At 41.5% G+C, this 7,954-nt stretch overlaps 2 non-coding genes across 2 annotated transcripts; both read left to right on the top strand.

The window, feature by feature from the left end:
* The first annotated feature begins 209 nt into the window (after window positions 1–209).
* On the top strand, window positions 210–279 carry LOC117502515. Its single transcript, XR_004558323.1, has one exon. It is a non-coding gene; the product is annotated as a small nucleolar RNA SNORD52 (small nucleolar RNA).
* Window positions 280–7,477: 7,198 nt separating this feature from the next.
* Window positions 7,478–7,546, top strand: LOC117502514. Its single transcript, XR_004558322.1, has one exon. It is a non-coding gene; the product is annotated as a small nucleolar RNA SNORD52 (small nucleolar RNA).
* The last annotated feature ends 408 nt before the right edge of the window (window positions 7,547–7,954 follow it).

The raw sequence follows: 7,954 nt of genomic DNA on the forward strand, positions 1-7,954 counted from the left end.
CAAATATGATGATTAACTAGACTAGAGTCTCTGATTACATCATGAAGCTCTTTCACAGTTCACTGAACATGCAGAGTGTTTATTACTGAATATAAAGCGGAAATGCACAGTCGAGTCTAATTGTGGTGTTTGTACTTGCAGGTATGTGAATCAGAACGACTGCACAGCTCTTGGTCAGTAGAATAAATTCTGAATAGGTTGGTCTTTTGTGGAATGATGACTTCTTTTAGACTAGAGTCTCTGAGAAAATCATGAAGTTCTTTCACAGTGCACTGACCACAAATGACCACACACAAGAGCAGCTCTGGGATTTTTTTTTTTTTTTTTTTTTTTTACGGACCTTCTGGTTTTAGATTGTTTTCCTCAACTTTTCACTCTGGACAAATACAATCTGTTTCAGTGCTGAGTTAGAACCATGGAACTCGCAAGCTAAATGCCAGTTACAATCCAAGCAAATGAGATGAGTTAAAAATATTAGAGTAAAGCCAACTTTCACACCAGGCCTGCTTTGAGTTGCGTATGCTGCGTATCTAATAATGCAGGAATATCTGCGTCAGTTGCACGCAGCGGGGGGGTGAGAAGCTTGAGGAGGTGAGAGGGCCGAGGAGCTGCAGCCAGGCTGCAATGAGCAGGTGTGCACTCTGGTTTCTCTTCTAGTTTAGATTTCTTCTTGTGCAGCGCTGCAGGTGTGCACTCTGATTTCTCTTATAGTTTATAATTCTTCCTGTGACTGCGGAGATGCAGCCAGCGTTTGCATGCGTGCTCGATCCATCTGTGGGTGGACGTGGAGATGTCCTCCGTGAGCAGTACACGAGGTCTGTTATAAAAGTATCCGACCTCTTTATTTTTTTCAAAAACGTATGGATTTGAATCATGTGTGAATCAATTTTTTTCCAGAAACTGAGAGACCTCCAGCTGGACACCATTCGGAAAATTAATATGGCTTTCAGGGACGATTTTATGGGGATTACACAGATTAAGGAGTGCTCCAGCCGGTTTAAAGACCGCCCACAACTGCTGAGAGCGCGCCGCGCTCCAAGCGCCGATCGACAGACTCAAACCCAAAGAATTCCAGGCTCAAGCATGGAATTTGGCACACATAGAATATGTGTGCCAAATTCCATGCTTTTATCACAAAATGAACTTTTTTTTTAATGGAAATTGTAGCTAAGCTGCACCACTATCCATCATCATCTTTCTCCCTATGGTAGGCTAAAAAGTTCTAAAGCTGACTATGATGCAGTTGTCGAATTGAACAAATTCAGGGTTATTTTTCTACATAGTCTCCCTGTAACTCCACACACTTCTTCCAGCGGTGCTTGAGTGCTTCGATTCCCTTGACATAGAAGCTTTCATCTTGAGTCAAAATAGTCCTCAACGGCAGCCATCACCTCATCATTGCCCCCGATAGTGCTTCCCAGCCAAGTTTTTTTCAGGTTTGGGAACAGATGAAAGTCCGAGGGTGCCAAGTCAGGGGAGTATGGTGGGTGATCTACCAGTTCGAATCCACACTCGTGGATAATGGCCATGGCCACTGTTGACTTGTGAGCTGGGGCATTGTCTTGATGGAACAGCACCCCTTTCGTCAGCTTTCCTGGTCACTTCTTTTTGATAGCCCCGTGTAACTGTCTCAGTAGGTTAGAATATTACTGTCCATTTATGGTTTGTCCCTTTTCAAGATAGTCCACGAACATAATGCCCTTGGCATCCCAGAAAACTGAAACCATGACCTTCCCCGCAGATGAAACAACCTTGGCCTTCTTTGGAGGTGGTGACCTTGGGTGTTTCCACTGCATTGATTGTTTTTTTTTTTGTCTCTGGTTCAAATTGGTGAACCCAACACTCATTCTGGGTAAGAAAATGTTCCATGTAATTGGATGGATCCTCTTCAAATTGTGCCAAGTTTGCCTTCGACATGACTAGCCTGGTGCGTTTCTGATCAGGCGTCAAAAGACGTGGCACCCACCGAGCTGACACCTTTGACATGCCAAGTTCTTCATGCAGAATGTGTTCAATTCTCTAACGGGATATTCCCACAGCACCTATTAGCTGATTAATCGTCGATCGTCTGTCATCCATCACCATTTCATGAAAACGGTCAATGTTTTTCTGGGTTGTGGCTGTTGCAGGCTGACAAGACCTTGGGTCGTCTTCAAGGCTCTCTCTGCTCCTCTTAAATTCAGCTGCCCACTTCTGCACTGTAGATATGGAGGGAGCTTCATCCCCTAATGTAGCAACCATATCCGCATGAATGTCCTTGGGCTTTAACCCCTTCTTATGCAGGTACTTAATCATACCGCGATGCCAGATTTTGTCCATTTTTGCCGTTTCCCTCTACCACGAACTTTCAAACTTGGCTATGAACCAGTAACTACCTCACAACCTGGAAGAAAATAACAGTCATCAGAAGAGTTGAACTTAATGCATGCCAAGTTTTATTGAAATGACATTTCTCCTTCTTGGTGAGCCTTAGAACTTTTCAGCCTACCCTTGTATATACCCTCCTTTTGATATGTTCTTTGCTAATCATGTCCATCCTAGTCACGCCCCAAGGAGTCACAGGATTTTGAGCACTGCCTTCTGTCTTTATCTTAAGGTGCACTGGCACGTGCAAAACTTTGATTCACGCACTTGCGTGACCTGGTTCATGCAGGAGAGCAAACTTATCTTTAACGGGTGCACACTGAACATGAGAGGGGCGGCGGAAAGTGCAATTGCGCAGAGAGAATTTTGAAATGTTCAAGAAAATCCTTCACGCATGAATGTCGTGCTATGTGGTGTGATCTGCTCACCAGCACGATGTGCAACTCGTCAAGTGGAGTAAAGAAGTGAACAGAGTGAGCGGTTGCGTCAACAGATGCGCAGCTCATCTAAACGATTACAACAAGATGTTAAATCTATCATAAACATACTTTTAACAGCTGCAGACCAGAAGGAAAGAAAATGCAACTATTTTACCAAGCCGCAACAATGTAAACATGACAAATAATTACCATTTTAGACAGCTCCAATGCTTTCTCAAGCTCATTCAGAACAGCGCTGTTGGAGCGTTCATCTGTGATTCAGGAAGCGAATAGAGCCGTTTTCAACAGACAACTTGCAGAGAAAATGATGAATCCGCTACGAAATAATTATTTTATATACACAGCATCCAGTGTACAGTGCATGGCAGGTGGTGAAACAAAGCACGGCATCCAGCAGGGAACACAGCGGGTGGGATCATCATTACGACATGATGTGAATCAAAGTCATGCATGTGTCAGTGCACCTTTAGTCCCACCACCTCTAAGCTGTACATTGTAAAACCTCTGGCAAAAATTATGGAATCACCGGCCTCGGAGGATGTTCATTCAGTTGTTTAATTTTGTAGAAAAAAAGCAGATCACAGACATGACACAAAACTAAAGTCATTTCAAATGGCAACTTTCTGGCTTTAAGAAACACTATAAGAAATCAGGAAAAAAATTGTGGCAGTCAGTAACGGTTACTTTTTTAGACCAAGCAGAGGGAAAGAAATATAGAATCACTCAATTCTGAGGAAAAAAGTATGGAATCATGAAAAACAAAAGAACGCTCCAACACATCACTAGTATTTTGTTGCACCACCTCTGGCTTTTATAACAGCTTGCAGTCTCTGAGGCATGGTCTTGAGTGACAAACAGTACTCTTCATCAATCTGGCTCCAACTTTCTCTGATTGCTGTTGCCAGATCAGCTTTGCAGGTTGGAGCCTTGTCATGGACCATTTTCTTCAACTTCCACCAAAGATTTTCAGTTGGATTAAGATCCGGACTATTTGCAAGCCATGACATTGACCCTATGTGCCTTTTTGCAAGGAATGTTTTCACAGTTTTTGCTCTATGGCAAGATGCATTATCATCTTGAAAAATGATTTCATCATCCCCAAACATCCTTTCAATTGATGGGATAAGAAAAGTGTCCAAAATATCAATGTAAACTTGTGCATTTATTGATGATGTAATGACAGCCATCTCCCCAGTGCCTTTACCTGACATGCAGCCCCATATCATCAATGACTGTGGAAATTTACATGTTCTCTTCAGGCAGTCATCTTTATAAATCTCATTGGAATGGCACCAAACAAAAGTTCCAGCATCATCACCTTGCCCAATGCAGATTCGAGATTCATCACTGAATATGACCTTCATCCAGTCATCCACAGTCCACGATTGCTTTTCCTTAGCCCATTGTAACCTTGTTTTTTTTCTGTTTAGGTGTTAATGATAGCTTTCGTTTAGCTTTTCTGTATGTAAATCCAATTTCCTTTAGGCGGTTTCTTACAGTTCAGTCACAGACGTTGACTCCAGTTTCCTCCCATTCGTTCCTCATTTGTTTTGTTGTGCATTTTCGATTTTTGAGACATATTGCTTTAAGTTTTCTGTCTTCACGCTTTGATGTCTTTCTTGGTCTACCAGTATGTTTGCCTTTAACAACCTTCCCATGTTGTTTGTATTTGGTCCAGAGTTTAGACACAGCTGACTGTGAACAACCAACATCTTTTGCAACATTGCGTGATGATTTTCCCTCTTTTAAGAGTTTGATAATCCTCTCCTTTGTTTCAATTGACATCTCTCGTGTTGGAGCCATGATTCATGTCAGTCCACTTGGTGCAACAGCTCTCCAGGGTGTGATCACTCCTTTTTAGATGCAGACTAACGAGCAGATCTGATTTGATGCAGGTGTTAGTTTTGGGGATGAAAATTTACAAAAAAATTTCCATAATTTATTCCTCACAACTGAGTGAGTCCATATTTTTTCCCTCTGCTTGGTCTAAAAAAGTAACTGTTACTGACTGCCACAATTTTTTTTTCTTGATTTCTTATAGTGTTTCTTAAAGCCAGAAGGTTGCCATTTGAAATGACTTTAGTTTTGTGTCATATCTGTGATCTGCTTTTTTTTTCTACAAAATTAAACAACTGAATGAACATCCTCTGAGGCCGGTGATTCCATAATTTTTGCCAGGGGTTGTACCTGTTCTCACTACTGTACTAGGATAGCTACTGAAACCAGGTGTAGCAGGCCAAATTTACCCCCGCCCAGATTAAACCCAGGTATGCAGTGCATCTGGAAAGTATTCAGTGCTTCACTTGTTCCACATTTTATGTTACAGCCTTATTCAACAATGGAGTGAATTAATTTTTTTTCTCAAAATTCTACTCACAGCACCCCATAATAACAACATGAAAGGGCTTTTGAAATTTTTGAAAAAATGTTTTTAAAAAAATTGCATGTATTCATACCCTTTGCTCAATACTTTGTTGATGCACCTTTGGCAGTAAGTACAGCCTCAAATCTTCTTGAATATGATGCCACAAGCTTGGTGCACCTATCTTTGGGCAGTTTTGTCCATTCCTCTTTGCACCACCTCTCCAGCTCCATCAGGTTGGATGGGGAGCGTTGGTGCACAGACATTTTCAGATCTCTCCAGAGATGTTCAGTCAGATTCTGGCTGGACCACTCAAGGACATTCAGTTAATTGTATACCTTTACTTTTTTCTTTATCTCTCCAAAAAGTGCTAAGAATACTGTTAAAATACTGGGGATGATCATTACTGCTCAGAGTGGTAGTACCATTAAAATAGATGTCCTGCCGACTCTCCTGTAAACATGTGATGGGTTATTGATGAACTGATACTTTGTGGATTTATGTTGCTGGGTTTTACAGTCTGTGTTTTTAAGGGATTTTTGGTCTTAATTGTGATTCTCATATTTCTGTCTTTTAGCCGTCGTTCCTTGAATCAGATGAGCGCAGTGAGCGAGTCGGCTAAACTCCTCAGGTAACAAGCCGTCCAGAGTAGCTAGTCCTGTGGCTAAGAAAGTCTGTGATGATTCACTTATTCGGTTCTACTGAGATTAGATGATGATTTCTCGCAGCGCACTGAGACTGAGTCCTCAGTCCTGTGGACGACTTTATGTTTGAGTGGAACTCTGAACCAGAGTCTGTCTGTGTCTCATCAGCGCTGTCCGCAGTGGATCAGTGGATGGACATCAGACATGAGGTTGGTACGGCTGAGGCCCCGGCTCTTCTTCATTCATTTCATCAGATTACACTTTAATGTGTCTCACTGTCCCCCGTCTAGCACACCTTTGTCTCCTTATTTCACATCAAATATTTTTTTTTTTTGTGGGTCAGGTGACTTTATAGTTTTCTGGCTGTAGATGAAGCTATCTCTTACTGGTAGTGTAGTTATTGTTGACGTGCTCGTGCTGTTGTGTGACTACAATAGTTCAGGTTTGTTTGTGTACAGTCTCTGTGTCATGGTTACACCTGATACGGTGAAAATGTCAGTGCTGTCACATGACAACACCACACTTGTGGTCTCTGTTTTCGCCATATTTAATAGTCCCTGCAACAAATTGAACTGTTGGTGTACCAACACAAGAGTCAGCGATAATGGGGCTGTTATTGGCAATTTAATTTTAAAAAGCAGTTTAAAAACTTGATTTGTCAGAAAAAGACCTGGATTAGATTAGTTTAGGACAGTGGCATCCAAAGTATTTCAGAAAGGGCTGAGGTGGTGCAGGTTTTCTTTCTTGTGATTTCACTGTTTAACATCACTTTGAGCAGGTGGGATGAGTTCATCAGTGAAATCACCTGCTGGAGTCAGTGGCTGCAAAGAAAACCTGCACCCCCTCGGCTCTTTCTGGGATACTTTGGACATCACTGGTTTAGGATCACCCGAGCTGATCTGACTGCAAAATCAGTTGCGCGTTTTCTCTTCATTTTTAAGGAGCGTGACTGAAATGCACAACACATCTGTGCATGTGTGGGTTTTTCTAAGTTATCTACTTCACACTTATGGGGTTTTCATTTTTTTCTTACACAGGCAGTCCTGCTGTGTAAAGCGCTTTGAGCATCTGATGCAGATGGAAAAGCACTATATCAGTGCAGTCATTTACCATTTATTTATTTATTTAACAATGTTAATAATAGTAATAACAACTAATAATGCTATAGTATACTTTTGAGAAAAAGGCACACAAAAAGAACCTGACTAAACAAAACACAACAGAAAAGATAAAACCAACTAACTAACCAACTGATTTAGGGTTTCACTTTTTTTTTTTTTTTTTTGTCACCACTTTTGTCTCTGATACCTTCCACCGTGTGAGAGGATCACCCTCTTTACCTGCAGGTGTAATTCTAGCGACCACTTGTGTTTTCAGGGTCCCTGCAGTGGTGCAGTTTATGCAGCAAACAGCTGGCGAGTACCAGGTATGAAACGTTCTGTAAATAATGGATTGTTAAAGCAAATATGATGATTAACTAGACTAGAGTCTCTGATTATATCATGAAGCTCTTTCACAGTGCACTGAACATGTAGAGTGTTTGCTGAATATAAAGCGGAAATGCACAGTCGAGTCTAATTGTGGTGTTTGTACTTGCAGGTATGTGGATAAGAACAACGGCACAGCTCTTGGTCAGTAGAATAAATTTTGAATAGGTTGGTCTTTTGTGGAATGATGACTTCTTTAGACTAGAGTCTCTGAGAAAATCATGAAGTTTTTTCACAGTGCACTGACCACAAATGACCACACAAGTACGAGAGCAACTCTGGGATTTATTTATTTATTTTTTACACCTACCTTCTGGTTTTGGATTGTTTTCCTCAACTTTTCATTCTGGACAAAAACAGTTTCAGTGTTGAGTTAGAACCATGGAACTTGCAAGCTAAAGGTTAGTTACAGTCCAAGCAAATGAGACGAGTTAAAAGTATCAGAGTAAACCACTGAACAGGCAACAGTGTCCTTAAAAGTTTGTTTGGCACCATAGAGGGGATCTGGGGCCTGTACTACGAAGCGGGGTTACTGGCTTATCAGGGTAACCTCGAGAGTAAGTTGATGACGTGTGGAGACACTTCCCGGTTAACTCGTACTACGAAAGGTGGATAGGTTTTGATCGAGGTATGCTGCCATGGCAATTTATGCTGTGT

This window comes from Thalassophryne amazonica, chromosome 20 (genome assembly GCF_902500255.1).
Source record: "Thalassophryne amazonica chromosome 20, fThaAma1.1, whole genome shotgun sequence".
Classification (NCBI taxonomy): Eukaryota; Metazoa; Chordata; class Actinopteri; order Batrachoidiformes; family Batrachoididae; genus Thalassophryne; species Thalassophryne amazonica.